At 43.4% G+C, this 15,462-nt stretch overlaps 1 protein-coding gene across 2 annotated transcripts in view; it reads right to left on the bottom strand.

Moving 5' to 3' along the window:
* Positions 1-15,462, bottom strand: part of SLC8A1 (solute carrier family 8 member A1) — a 348,714-nt gene that overhangs the window by 332,745 nt on the left and 507 nt on the right. The window lies entirely within an intron of this gene.

A 15,462-nucleotide genomic window follows, 5' to 3' on the forward strand; every position in this document is an offset into this window, starting at 1 on the left:
GCTCTTTCTCTACACTTTTTAACAGCCTAGCACTTCACTCTTCTTGCAAATTTAAATGGACCCCACCAGGTCACCCAGTGAGCTTCATGGTGATACGCACAGGGATCTCTCAGGTCCTAAAAGGTAAAGGTAAAGGTATCCCCTGTGCAAGCACCGAGTCATGTCTGACCCTTGGGGTGACGCCCTCCAGCGTTTTAATGGCAGACTCAATACGGGGTGGTTTGCCAGTGCCTTCCCCAGTCATGACCATTTACCCCCCAGCAAGCTGGGTACTCATTTTACCGACCTCGGAAGGATGGAAGGCTGAGTCAACCTTGAGCCGGCTGCTGGGATCGAACTCCCAGCCTCACGGGCAAAGCTTTCAGACGGCTGCCTTACCACTCTGCGCCACAAGAGGCTCCGACATTATATTAAATGGAAAGTAGCATTCCTCTTTTCCTCTACACTAAGATGTAGGGTTATTGGTGTCATGTTGTGACATGTATGTATGTATGTATGTATGTATGTATGTATGTATGTATGTATGTATTTATTATTTCAATTTTTAATCCACTGCTCCCAATTGGCTTGCGGCAGGTTACATAATCCCACAATTGTGGTACAATAAAACACAATACAATAAAACAGTAACCCATTAAAATCCAGTATCCAGATGGCGAGTCCCTGCTGAATGTAACTATCAGAGGCAATATGGGGTATGATGTTCAGAGCCAGATGATATGGCTCTGACCAGAGTGGGGGCCCCAACTTGACTCTAGCACTGGCCCTGACCATAGACCAGGTAGAAGAACTCTGTTCTGCAGGCCCTTCAGAAAGCAGAAAGCTCTCTGAGGGCCCGCAGCTCCACTGGGAGCTCATTCCACCAGGTAGGGGCCAGGACCGAAAAGGCCCTGGCCCTGGTCAAGGCCAGGTATGCCTCCCTGGGGCAAGGAATGGTCAATAAGTTGGCACCTGCTGAGTGTAAAGCCCTGTATGTCCCAGATGAAAAAGGGTGTATTTTTATGAATGACATTGGCTTCCGGGACAGCAAAGCACAGCATGCTGCCATTGCAACATGCTAAATAATGCTACATGCTTCAAGATAATGGAAGACTATAACAGAAGGCCATTGTTTACTGCAGCCCCACATCATAACTCTATTCACACCTCATAAATACACCTTGGTTTATGATGAGCAGAAACCTGTAAGTCCTTGGGCTAGTGTGCTCTCTCCTGTCTCCCTTCTCCCTCTTTTCCTCATGTGTGGACAGGAGACTGAAGATTTCCTGGTTTGAAGATTTCCCGTAGTTCACTGTGATGGTTCAGAGGAGGCCAAATGACAAATCATTGTTTGTTTCTTTTCTACAAACCAGAATTCTAAATTGCTATTTATTCCTGCAGGTATGAAAATAAATAAGTTCCAATTTGTTCCAAGTTAGGAAGGCTTTAATCACCACAATTGCACAAAAGGCAGAAGAAGAGGCAATAGAATGCAGGCCCAAGGACTTCTGGATAAATTCCCATCACACATCAAGATTTGCCCTGAGGTTTGAATGTAACACTAGTGTACTTCCAGCCTCATACAGTGCCCTAGACATAGTTATCCCTTTTTAAGTCAGTCGCCATCAATTAACTTAGAAAGGTGTGCCTCTGTTTAGGGCGGGACTGATATTCTCTAAAATCGGATGATTCCAACAAGTAAGAAGTAACATTTATTTTGAGGCTGTAGATGCAAGAGTGAACTCCAAATGTGATCTGTCTCCACATGTGCAGCAGCTGTTCACTTTTCTGCGAGGAAGCAGATTTTCCTTTTGTGTAGCAGAATGGTGGCTTTCATCAGAAAGCTGCTAGAGATGGCACCCACAAAAGCAGCAAACAGTACTATTCTGGGAGTCAGTTGAAAGGAAAGGGAATGTCGTGGGGTAGAATGAAAATGGCTGCCAGCAGTTTCCACTTCCTCCTCAGAGATATACTATCAAGTTCCATCGTCAAGGCATTTTCAACAAGAAAAGCAGGACCTCACAGGTCCAGTGTGGCACAGAGTTCCTGTCTGGATTCAAATCCCCTTTCAGCCACAGAACTCCCTGGATAACCTGGAGCCAGTTGCTCTGTCTTGTATTAACCTACCATGCAGTGCTGTTGGGGAAAAGCAAAACAGAAGTCCAACAGACTTTGAAAAACACATGGATTAGAATGATGTAAACAATAGGCCTATAAACCTTGGCAGTCAGTAGCTCAATCTGATTAGATTTGTTTTGTTGTACTTTTGGTCCAACTTTTGTGCGAGGAGCATTGGGTTTTTTTACTTCCCTGTTCAAAAATTAATTGCAGTTATTAATTTTAATCCTGTAGGGCTGCTACTTATCTTGATAATTATCGTTGGTTGTGCATTGTTGGTTGTATTTTACTCATTTTAATGTTTTATTTAATTTTTTAAAAAATCATTTTTGCTATGCAATTTAATTACATATGCATATAGTATCTGTAACAGTGGGATCGCTGTTATAAAAACTTGCTAAGGGCTAAGACGGCCGAGAGTGGGCACAGGCCATGCCCACTCCCACCCACCCAGCCGGTCAGGGGCTTTCTTCCGGCAGTTTGCCCCCGGGTGCTCCCCAGTGCCCTGGGGGTAGGGGACTCCATTTCTGTAATGGCCCGGGCCAGCGGGAGCCAGTGGGGGGATGGGGGTGGCTTTCTCTTCCCCGTTGGGCTGCAAAGCCCAAAGCTCACAGAGGTGGCGAGAGGGCTTCACAGCCCAATGGGACGCTGGCACAGTGGGGGAGTCTTTCCCTTCCCCATTGGGCCACCTCTTAGCCAATGAACCCATTTCAAAGAAGAAGAGTTGGGTCATATATGCTGCCTTTTCTTTACCAGGAGGAGTCTCAAAGCAGCTTACAATCACCTTTCCTTTCCTCTCCCCACAACAGATACCCTGTGAGGTAGGCAAGTCTGAGGCAGCCCTGATATTACTGAAGAAGAATTGGTTCTTATATGCTGCTTTTCTCTACCCAAAGGAGTCTCAAAGTGGCTTACATTTGCCTTTCCTTTCCTCTCCCCACAACAGACACCCTGTGAGGTGGGTGAGGCTCAGAGAGCCCTGATATCACTGCTCGGTCAGAACAGCTTTATCAGTGCTGTGAGGAGCCCAAGGTCACCCAGCTGGCTGCATGTGTGGGAGTGGGGAACCAGATTAGAAGTCCACTCTCCTAACCACTACACCATAGTGCCTCTTAGAATTAGAGTTGGAATTAAGAGTATATTTATTTGTTGAGGTGGTTTGTGTTGCTGAGGTTTTATTGTAACAGGGATTGCAAAAAGATATATTAACAAACCTGTTTCTTTCTAACAATGCATCGTATCTTTAGCCTCACACTTTCTGCCTATTTTTCAAAAATGTTATCTATATAAAGACTTTGGTAAAATTTAAATTGAATCAAGTAATTAATCAGTTAAAATGCAGATGATACACTAAAACTATATTTAGTTCATTCCCTGTTAAAAATACGATATAGAGGACAGGTTCCATTCTGGAGTACAATATTTGTCTCACCTAACCAATGCTGGATGGAGCTCATGCTCATGTTGAGGTGGCATTTGAACTATAGCATTCCATCTCTCTGAATAGTGTCATGAAAACAGTGTCTGGCTTCCTGTGCAGAAGACAGGTTCAAAATGTAGAGATCAATCCATTACATTACATTGAATTAAACCAATTAACGGGTTGAAGAATTTACAGAGCTCTAGACCTTTTAAAAGAGCACCAAATTAATCAGGTGCCATTTTTTAAGAGGTACTCCTGACTCGAGTTATTAAAATATTTCTAGCCTGCTATTTGATTAAAAATCTTCTTTCCAAACTGGCACCTGCTCTCCCCAAGAGGGCGAGAGCAACAGGACAGAGAGAAGTGAAATAGAAGCCCAGAGCTCATTTCTGAGTAACCTGGCCCATAAATGATGTTATTTTCCATCAGAACTCTTTGGTTCTTAAGCACATGCAAATATAATTAAACAACTGAGTTATTGACTAACACTGCCAACTTATGCAGTGTTATTCCAGCCAATGCTCTTAGAATGGAGTAACATTGCATAGGGATTACATTGGGACATGCATACTATTAATGGACTAGAGTTTCTCTAACTGGATGATAACCCTGATATTACAGCCTGTCAAAATCCATGCATTCATATACCTGCTCTTAATACTCACAAGCAACTGGCATTTCCATTTCCAATATGTTGGATCAGAGATATGGTGGTGGTGGGGTACTGATTTCTGGAACACATTGCTGGTTGACTCAGTGGGAAGTATAATTAAGTTGACCTGTCAGCTTTGCTCTAAAAGAAGAGGGAGCAGGGGGTTCTTTTGTATTGCCTTTTCACACTGGCCCTCTAGTTTCTACAGAGTCACCCGACAGCCTTCTGAAGGAAATGTTGCTTAGGTCTGTATCTTCCCAGAAGTTTGTCAGTTGGGCTATTGGACCTGAGAAAAGTCCTATACAGGCAGACAGCCCGGACTCAAGGTCACTGGGGCACCTGAGGTGAAGGATGAAAAATGAGAAGTAACTGAGCTCTCCCAGAATTCCTTCATCAGGATCACATTGCCCTTTCTGTACTTCCCAGGCTTTTTTCCAGGTCACAACCTTATAGAAGGGGGAAAACTCTACGTTTGTGTGTTTGTGCAGGAAACACACCCAAAACAAAAGCAACAACGATTTTGTGGAAGAGTACAGAATGGTAGAGTGTGATGTCCTCCATGATTAATTTGCTAACTTCAGGAGGTCTTCTCATTCCTGCACAGTCTGTAGGACTCAGCAACGTCACATGGAAGGAATCTCAAACATTTGCGAGACATGATTTAGCTGTAGATGAAAAGGCTCCTTTAAACAGAAGGAGTTATTGGATTATGCCTTAGGCCTTGGCAATAATGTGGACCTCTCAGGCAGCATCTTTGCTCACTGCCAGTTCTGGTCTCTTGTACGTTATATGCTTTGCTGTTCTAAATAAATATGACAAAAGGGCTGTCATTCTTCTACTGTGGTACAATCCTGAATGAGTGTCCCTCACTCCCTCACTCTTACCACTCTGCTGCCAGAGTTTAAATTTAAGGGGAAAGGTGAACTAAAATAATTAATAATTATAGGATCTAATTAATTTATCATAATCACAATCAAAAGTCCCCATTCTACCCATAGGTTTACAGTGAAAGGACACAGAAAATCTATTTTTTAAACACTGGGCATTCAACAGGATAGACCATTTTATTACACACGGATGCTGTGACCACAAAAAATGCTGTAGACCAGTGGTCCCCAATCTTTTTATCACCAAGGACCAGTCAACGCTTGACAATTTAATTGTGGCACGGGGGGGGTAGTCTTTTGCCGAGGGACGTCGCTGCCACCGCCTGAGCCCCCGCTCTGCTTGCTTTCCCGCTGGCGCCCCTGACTTCCCGCCGCTCACTGGGGGGCGCTGCCAGCAGCAGCTGCACAGTGCCATGCCGAGGGGGAGCCCCAGCCATGGCGGCCGCTGGAGAGCACCAAAGGTGAGCCGGTAGCAGAGTGGCAGGGCAGCCCCTGAGGCAGCAGTCAGGGAGGAGGACGAGGAGGAGCCGCGGCCTGGTACCAACTGATCCACGGACCGGTACCAGTCTCCGGACCGGGGATTGGGGACCACTGCTGTAGACTTTCCCGTGATGAAAGTGATTCTTTACTGTGAATTGAGTCTCTCACTGGCTATCACCCTGATATTTCTTTCAAAGTTCACACATGGCATGGGAGCTTTGTGACTGTACCATTTGTGGGACCAACATAGTGGTTCCCTGGATAGCCATTCTACAGGCTCTCCTGCATCATTTGCTTTGTGTGTTATGAGGTCACAAGTATATTATGCCTTGGCCAATGAGCCAAAATGTTTTGTAGGTTGTAGTAGTTTTTTGTACCTGCACAGTGAATGAACTAGTGAAGGAATATACTCTCTAGGGTCATGGTCAGGTCATTAGAGTGACCTGAATTTCAAGCAAAGATCACTTACAGATCGGATGTGCTCTAGAAAGCAACAGGAAATTAGCTGTTTCAGGTTGGCTTGGGGATATCCAAAATAGCCTAAACACCCTGAAGTAATGAAAATTTATCTCCTTAAGTGTTTTGGGACTATGAGCCAAAAGAGAAAGGAGGAAACAATGGCACTTTAAAATGTAAAGGGAGAGAGACTCCATTGAACAACTGTTTGCAAGACAATCTTCCTTTTTCCTCCTTCCTTCCTCCTCATTCCTACTACCTCAGAGGGATGGGGGAATGGAGAGCAATGGGTAAAACTGTCCCACATTTTTGGACCCCTCTTAAAAAAATGAACAAAATCTGTAAGTAGTAAGGACAGTCCCAAACAAGATAAGAAAAATAATGCCCTCCCCAAATTCAGATCCAAAATTAATTCAAACATTTTTGATGTATATGCACTGCTACTTGCAGTTTACCCCGTTTATACCTGTACAGCCAGGATGTGTCATTTAAATAGTCTATGGTATATGTATTGCTTTTGGGAACAGCACTTCCACTTGCCTTGCTTATTAATAAAAACAAAGGTGTGTTTGGCCAAGAATGTGGCAATAAAATGAGCTATACACCCTGAGACACCTCTTTTAGTAGTCATACAAGTAGAAAAGAGATCTGGGTGGTAGAGGGAGGGGGAAGAAGGGAAGGAGAGAGGGCTTCTCCTGGGTGCCCTGCCCTCCACAGGGCTGGCAGGGGACCATTTCGGGAGCAACCTTGATCCCTGGCGAGACCAAGGTGGTACCCATATAGAAAGGCAAAGTCTACATCTTCCCGGTCCCACTCACAGCATGATTTCCCCTGCTGCAATTGCCTGTGATGGTCGCCCCCCAAGCATTTCTCTTTTCTCAGATTGCAAATTGCAAACTTCACATAACTTACTCATGAGTAAACATTCCCAGGGCAGAAGCTTTTCCTGGCTGCCCTGGCTTTCAAAGGGCTGGCAGGAGCCATTTCTGGTCCTCCCGCAGCCTCCCTGCCTTCAGAAGGTGCCCAGAGACTGTGCCAGGAGGCAGCTTTCTCCACCCCCTGCCCATGCCCTCTGAGTTGAAAGTGGCAGGAGGCCAAGGCAACTTACTAGCAGCAGGGCATGCTCTGAGGTTGGCTCCTCTTTCACCTAACAAATTTCTGATACTGGCAGGAAGTTGGAGGCAGACAGCGGAAGGCACACAGAGGTTGCCCCAGGAGGCAGGTCACCCCCCCCCCCCGTCCTCTGAGTTGAAAGAGGCCAGGAGGCCAGGGTAACTTACTGGCAGCAGGACATGTTCTGAGGTTATCTTCTCTTCCACCCAGCAGATTTCTGAAACTGGCAGAAAGTTGGAGGTGGAGAGGACTTATTAGCCCTTCCTGGCTGATAATTAGGTAGCGAGTGACCTGTCCTTTTGTAAAATCTATGGTTTATTGATGTATTTTATTTTATATATTTTATCTATACTTTATTGTATAGATAAGATACTGCCTTGAGTTTGTTTAATGTAAATAAATATCTTGTAAATGAAATAAATAAATAGAAACATAAATAGAAACATAAATGATTTTAATCTGCAGGATTTTCTGATAGTTTTAATAGATAAAGTGAAACAGTAAAAAGTTGGTAAAATACCACCCCAAGATTTTTGCAAACCTCAAAAGTTTGCCTAGTCCTATAATAATTAAGACTATTTCAAAGGAATATGCCTCTGTGTAACAATCTTGGACTTCCTTGGTGGTATCCCATCCAAATCCCAACCAGGGCTGACTCACCTTGCTTCCTGAGATCTGATGGGACTGGGATACCTTTATTTATTTAGTAGATTTCTATTCTGATCTACAGAATAGAGTCAGCTTGGTGTAGTGGTTAGGACCTTAGACTTCTAATCTGGTGAGCTGGGTGCGATTCCCAGCTCTTCCTCCACATGCAACCAACTGGTTGACCTTGGGCTCTCTACAGCAGGGGTAGTCAACCTGTGGTCCTCCAGATGTCCAGGGGCTCATGGGAATAGTAGTTCATGGACATCTGAAGGACCACAGGTTGACTACCCCTGCTCTACAGCAGTGGTCCCCAACCTGCGGGCTGCGGCCCGGTGCCGGGCCGCGGCTCCCTCTCCCCACCCCCCCGCAGTAAAAAACTTCCCAGGCCGCAAGCTTGCGGCCCGGGAAGCTGCTTACTGTGGGAGGGCGGGGAGAGGGAATCAGGGCCAGGCCGCGATTCGGCCGCGCACGGCGCATTTGCGCATGCGCAATGCGTGGGCGCGGCCTGCGGGTGCGGCCCGATGTGCGGGCATGGCCCACGCGGGCGCGGCCCGATGCCCTGCCGGTCCCCAGCCTCAGAAAGGTTGGGAGCCACTGCTCTACAGCACTGATCAGGCTGTTCTGACTAAGGAGTAATATGAGGGCTCTCTCAGCATCACCTACCTTACAGAGTGTTGTGGGAAGAGGAAAGGGAAGAAGATTGTAAACCACTTTGAGAGTCCTCCTGGTAGAGAAAAGCAGGATATAAGAACCAATTCTTCTTCTACATGGGGAAGTGCTTATGTACATGCTCTGAGTGGAATGCACAATTCTCCCCTATTTTACTCCTGAGGGATAGATTAGGCTGAGAGAAAATGACTAGCCTATGATTATCCAGTGAGGTTCAGGGAAAGTGGGGGTAACTGAAATTACAATAAATTGGAAGTGTTTTACCCCTTTAGCCTGTGCATATTTGCTCTAAAGTAAGTCCTATTGTGTTAAATGAGGTTTATTTCCAGATCTGTGTTTCTAGGATTGCATCTTTAATTCATTTTGGCATTAAAAGAACCCCTGTACGTAAATGAAATATCAGAAAGCATACTTTTCTTATGGAATTTGTGCTGCAATTAAGGATAATGAGCCATCAATGGGAGGATTTCTGGCTGTGAACCTATTTGAACTATACTTAGTGGGATCGAAAATGGACACGAAAATAGCAGACACCCTCTCACAGAGATCACATTTGTTTTGGAATGCCACATATATTCTTTAAATATGCATTTTACATACTGCAGATCTTAGCGTTGCTTGCATGCTGTCCTTTTCAGAATGTCGACCGGAGTGCAATGTTTAATCCCATCATTTTTGACTATTTGCGAGGCCTGCTTCACTACAGGTGGATTATACCAATTTGTTAAACTAGGGTCGTGGTGGGGAAGGTCAGTGAGGAGAGAGAGATATGTATATTTATATATTCAGGTTTCTCTTGACTCTCCTTGCAAATAGTTACAAAAACATTCTCAAAAGCACATCTTAAATGTTTTAGAAATCTCTGAGGGGTTGTCCCTAAATAGGTTTAGAAACTCAACAAAACTGTCAAGTCTTAAAGGGATGGGAGCATTTTTAAAGCCATTTGGCTTTGGGGGATTTATGACATAAATATCAGATTCTTTTTTCAGGAAAGAAGATGTGCAGCAGGCTTGTTCTGAGTCACAAGTTGGTGTGCAAAAAATTCTTTTCCAGAGATGTCTTGCATTTCATCAGTGTTTCTTTTGCTAGCTATGTGAATAGCAGCATCCCTCCCCAGAGGGGTTGTGGTGGACTTCCTTATCAGGGATCCTCTGTCCTTGGCCTGAGGTCTGTTTCAAAAGCAAAAAGCCAAAACCAAAGCAATGGGTTGCATCAGCTTGGAATGGTTTCCACAAAGCTGTTCAAAAGAAAAGAATCCATTCAAAACTACACAAAGCAAGAAGACTGAATTCTTGTTCATGGTTGGTGCTTGTGACAAACAACTCACAGATCAATGGATGACCCATTGTGATTTTATATAATAATATTAAAATGTATATCTTGCCCTTCTAGTGCTCAGGATGCGTATGGCCACCAGATGGTATTTCTCTTAAGGATGGTGTCATTTTATCTGATTTTGTGCACTGCAGCTAAAGCTACTTCAGTATTGACTAAACATGTGATGTGAAAAAGAGCAAGAGTTGTTAAGTATTTGGGGATGTGAAAGAAACATACTTAGACATCTTTTCATACTTGATAATGCTGATCCAGCTTTGGTTGTGCACAACTAGGCTGATTCTGTACTTACTTTGTTAAGTCCATTGTGGATCCTGCTGAATTCAAATGGATTTGAACTCAGATCTTTCTCTATCCCACCCCCTCCCCACTGAAATAGAAAAGTGTTCTGCACATGATTAGGGAAGCTCAGAAGGAGGGTGGCGGGCAGCAGGAGCCTCTTTCTTTCTTTTATTGAGTGGCGGTGGGGGGTGGGAGGGAGACGATTGGAGACAGCAGAGGAGGGGGAATAAATCCAAGAGGCAAATCTCTGCCAAGATAAGTTAGGACTTCTGGAGCTTCTGCCAAGAGAAGTTAGGGCTTCCCCTTTAAGGGAAGTTTTGCAACCTGGGAACGAGGAAGCCTTTGAACTGACACCCTGGCCAATTAGGGCTTTTCTACAATGTTGGAGGCTCAGCAGCAAGTTAGTTCAAGAAAAGCAGAGAGCTGCACCTTTACTCATGGTGATTTTTCAAAAACTGAGTGTTATATCCACTCCAGGATATCGCAGGGGGAAGGTAGGGTCACTCCAGATCAATCATGCTTGTTGCAGATAAAAAATTTAAATTGCCCAAAATCAAAATGGAAATCGCATTCAGTGTAGACGGCAGGGACTGAATCGACCTGGGATTGGAATAAAAGCTCCATGCAGATTCAGCCCTAGTTGACCTGCAATAATTAATGGTTCATATCTGACTGTACATTTCTATTGATATCAAAAGATACCTCTACTCCAGTGGCTCCAAATGTCTGTGAGCACTTTTTGAATTTTGAGAATGGGGAGTAGACACCACCACCAAGTGACCACCATGGGGCCTATGGCCAATCACAAAATGACCTGTAGGGCTAGGGCTAGTCACCTTGTCAGGCATCCTTGTATAATGCAGGTAGTCTATGCCTGCAGACATGAAGGATCTGCTTCCTACTCTAGTGAAGTGGAAGACAGCTAGAAGAAGCTATGTGTGCTGTGAAAAAGAAACAAATGAGTGTTACGAAACCCACAAGCAAGTGCCATGTTACCCATGAGTAGGTACCACATTAGAGAATACTGATCTAGTCAATTCATGGGGGCATCAATGTAATGGTAAATAATAAATTCCATATCAGCGGCACATGCAGAGGTTGCTTTTGCATGCAAATATCCTTTTCAAGATGGCGGCATATGTCTTCACTGTAGCCAATATCAGTGTGGAATCCACAGACTGAAATCCCAAACCTATTTTCACTGTTTGCATGATTTATCATATTAACTGTGGGTCTCTCATTAAATCTAGCCTGTAGTTTAAAGGCTGAACTTTGAATATGCATTTTACAGACTGAATTTTACACATGCAGATGAAATTCATGTACTGTAAATTCACAACCACACATTACGCTTAAGACTTTCAAGGAAGGCTAGAGCAAAGGACACCCATACACCTCTTGGGAATGAAATGCTCCTGAGCTGATGAGAGAAAAGGAATCCCCATCGTCCTCCCTGACTCCTGTGAATTTATGCATTAGGGAGGGAGGTGGATTCAGACCTCTTTCATAATCTTCGCAATGCAGCAGAATACTTCCCTTCCCACACTGATGCCAAGAAGAGTCCAAGAACAAAAAATTTTCAACAATCGTATTTAAAAAAATTTTTAAAACAGGATTATAAAGATATTTTTGTTAGTTGCTGGTTTTATAGATGTGCCGTTGGATGGAGTTTTGTATATTTTTCTAATGGCTGTTGTGACAGTTTAAAGTTTGGAGCTCTGCTTTTATTATCTGTTAGCAGCATGGAGCAGGGCAGGCTGAGGGAAAGGAGGACAGAACTCCTACGCCGCTATTATAGATCTAGTAGAAGGAACTTTAGAAGACACTGCTACTCTTGCAGGGAGAAAGAGGCTGCACAAAGGAAACCCCTCCTATATAGTGGAGCCCTTCTTCCTTTGTGGCAGGGAACACTAGGCCAAGCTTTGAGAGAAGTGAGAGAGGTGAATGATTAAAGCGCTGCCTTCAGATGTCAAATTAGTGGGATCGGTAGAAGTTCCTGTCTCCGGACTTATGTTTATTCAATGTGAGTATGTATGTATGTATGTATGTATGTATGTATGTATGTATGTATGTATGTATGTATGTATGTATGTATGTATGTAGGCATCTCATTTCCTCCTTTCCTCTTTCCCTTTCCTGAAAGCCCCTATAGCCTCTCCCCTTTTCTGCTTTCTTCTCTCCTAGGGATCACAAGAGATCTCTCAACTACAAAGATCAGTTCCCAGTAGGGTTGCCACATAAAAGTTGAGAAATCCCTGGAGATTCAAATGTGGACCCTTGGGAAGATAAGGCTTGGGAATGGAAGGAACCTCCGTATGGTATAGTGTTTTAAGGTCCATCTTCCAGAGCAGCCATTTCCTCCAGAGGAACTGATCTATGTCTTCTGAAGAGCAGTTATACTCTACTCCAAAATCTCCAGGAATTTTCCATCCTGGAGCTGGCAACCCTTGCCAGGCCTGGTCCCAATGAATTCTGCCCCAAAAGCCAAAATAGGTCTGGAAAGGGCCCTGCCCCCTCCCCCGGCCTTTTGTACTCACAAAAATTGAGGCCTGGGAAGCTGTTATTCAAGACAGATCAGAAAGTCTTGTTGCATCCTTAGATTCCCTCCCATCAGTTCCTAATTTACAACTATAGAAACCGGACTCATCAATATGAACTTCAATTCTGGCTGCAATCCTAAATATCCACATTTGACTCTAAACCTCATTGAGATCAATGATATTTAGCAAGGGAGCAATATGGTGAGGGCTGGGTGACCAGTCATGCAACATGTTGCTGTGTTTCTCTCTGGGAAGGTTTAATTTGCGAGACTAGGCCAACTGAACCTTCTTTGTCATTCCAGCAAATACAGTTTTGAGATTGCTGTCAAAGTACCGTATCACGACAGGATTGCCTAAAGTGGCACCTGAGTCCAGAGATGGTTCCAGATTTAGGTACAATGTGGTTTTAAATGGATTGAAGACGGCAATTGACCACCGTCTCTTTCCTGCATTGAGACAAAAATTAACAGAACTGCGGCACGTACTGGAGGAGGACGTTACTTTGTCGCTTATTTGTGAAATGGGTAATATCAATGTAGTAAGTTTTCTTCGGCACAGAACTTTAATCCAACTGTAACACCTCAGTTGAGCATTCCTAAATCCTAGGTCCATCTATAAAATTCACCGATCACAAACCAGATTGCTTTAAGAATCCATCTCTGCAATCCCTTTGAATATTACATGGAATACCTTTTGCAATGGTACCTGACATAGTTTCAAATACCTTCTTTAGTTCCAATTGAAGTGTTTGCTGTTAAATATTCATGCAAATAAATCGTGTGCACCCCTCATAGACAGGGGGTGGGAATAAAAACACATCTTGTGCAAAAGGCAACAGACCCGGTATTTAGATTTCCAGACAAATAGAACAGGAATGAATTATTCAAAATGAGCCGCTTGGGGTATGGTGCAGTCACCTCACAGGACTGAACCACCTCCTCATACAGCTGAGACCAGTTGACAAGAGGGAGACAAATCAAGTCTAAGGAATGAGACAGTTTCCTCTCTCACACATGCCACAGTACAAATGCAGATCTCACGCTTGGGTGAGTTTAAACTGGGGAACAGACAGAAATGCAGTTCCTCAGAGGCAGGCAGCAATCATGCAGGTATACAATTTCTATACTGCCTTCACACTACTAACAAGCAAGAATGTAAAACACGGTGGTACAATGCTCACACTGGTCCCCCAAATCACATTGCTGTGAAAATTATTAAAGACACCCCATCCCACCTCACAGATTAAGAGCTCTTACAATAAAAAATTGTTGTCTAAAAGCATGTGAAGACACCAGCTCACGAACCTTGCCTGAAATGGAATGCAAGAAAAGTGGGGCCACCACTGAAAAGACCTTGTGCCACAACCAGACTGATACCAGCTCCCCCTAGCTTAGGTGATCCACAAAACAATGTCACCGCTGCCTGAGACCCCGGAGAGCTGCTGCCAAGTCTGAGTAGGCAATATTGACCTTGTTGGACCAAGGGTCTGAGTCAGTATAAAGCAGTTTCATGTCTTTCAATTCTCACAAATCTGAAGTCTGTAACATGAAAGATGAAGTCATCTCACAGAAATCAGCAAAACATAACTTCTCATTATACATGGTAACTATCACCTGGACTGCCAAATAATTCATCTGTGAATTAATCTAGAACTTTCTTCTGGCCTATTTTTTATGTTTTCACACTTTATTATACCAATCTAAGCCCTCCCCCTTTACTCACAATTAGCCAACAGAATAGCCAGAGCTTTGTCTGCACTAGGCATTTAAATAGCATTTCCAGTATTCAATATGGTTCCTATATACTATTTTGATGTGTCTTACAACAGCCCTGTAAGGAAGACAATTGTTAGAAAGGCGGTGAGAGGTATTCTCTTCTCCATTTGAAAACGGTAGTGACAGAAGAAATGGTGTGCCACCAGAACGAAGCGGCTGGACTATTTAATTAAATTTAATTAATACATTTTAATTTTAACTGTTTATCAGTGTAACTTTATGACATGTACATGCCTTTTTACCCTCCCTAAACCAGCTGGGAAGGGTGGGCTGTAAAAATAAAGTTGTTATTATTATTATTATTATTATTATTATTATTATTATTATTATTATTATTATTATTATTATTATTATTCTATACACACATATATGGTTTGGAACCAAGCAAGGACACAGAAGCTCTGAATTCTTTTTTTTTGCTGAATTATATTTATGCATCATTCAACCTGGTTGGCACCATAAAGGCCCATCCCAAAGGAAGACACAATGGAACAGAAACTTGTGGACAAATTGTATTTCTGCAGCAAAGAGAAAGGAATTATGGCCACAAGCTTCCTTAACTCCAGGCCTGATTACTTAAAGAAACTGTTTTTCCTGATTTGGAATAGGATTTTGTGCCCCTCCTCCTCCTGGTCCACATCTAAAACCCCAAACTGCTTTCGACCTGATTTTAGCCTTTCCAAAATTAGCAGCCTTTATCTATGCAAACGCAACTAGTCAAAAGTCAGATTCAAAACATAAAATAAAACAACTCCTGACTATAGATTTAATTCAAGGCAGTTTTTCTGCAGAATTATTGTCCTATATTAGTTGGACTTTTGTATTTAGATAAGCAATATTTAACTTTGTGTTAAATACGTACTACTTTAAAGGAGAGGCACAGTGTCTTCCCTGAGATGCAAAGTCAGCCACAGAGGGATGTAAGCAGATGCGGCGGGAGGGGGGAGGGGGCACAATCTTGTATAATACCACAATGTCAATTAAAGTCATATGAAAATCCTCACACAGGAAATAGGCCCTCAGCTGCCAAAGAAAACATCCCTGTTCACTGAAAGTTATCCCTACAACTATCCAAGTCAACTCATATAGTGTTCCGCTATACACA

This window comes from Paroedura picta, chromosome 1 (genome assembly GCF_049243985.1).
Source record: "Paroedura picta isolate Pp20150507F chromosome 1, Ppicta_v3.0, whole genome shotgun sequence".
NCBI classification, from domain to species: domain Eukaryota; kingdom Metazoa; phylum Chordata; class Lepidosauria; order Squamata; family Gekkonidae; genus Paroedura; species Paroedura picta.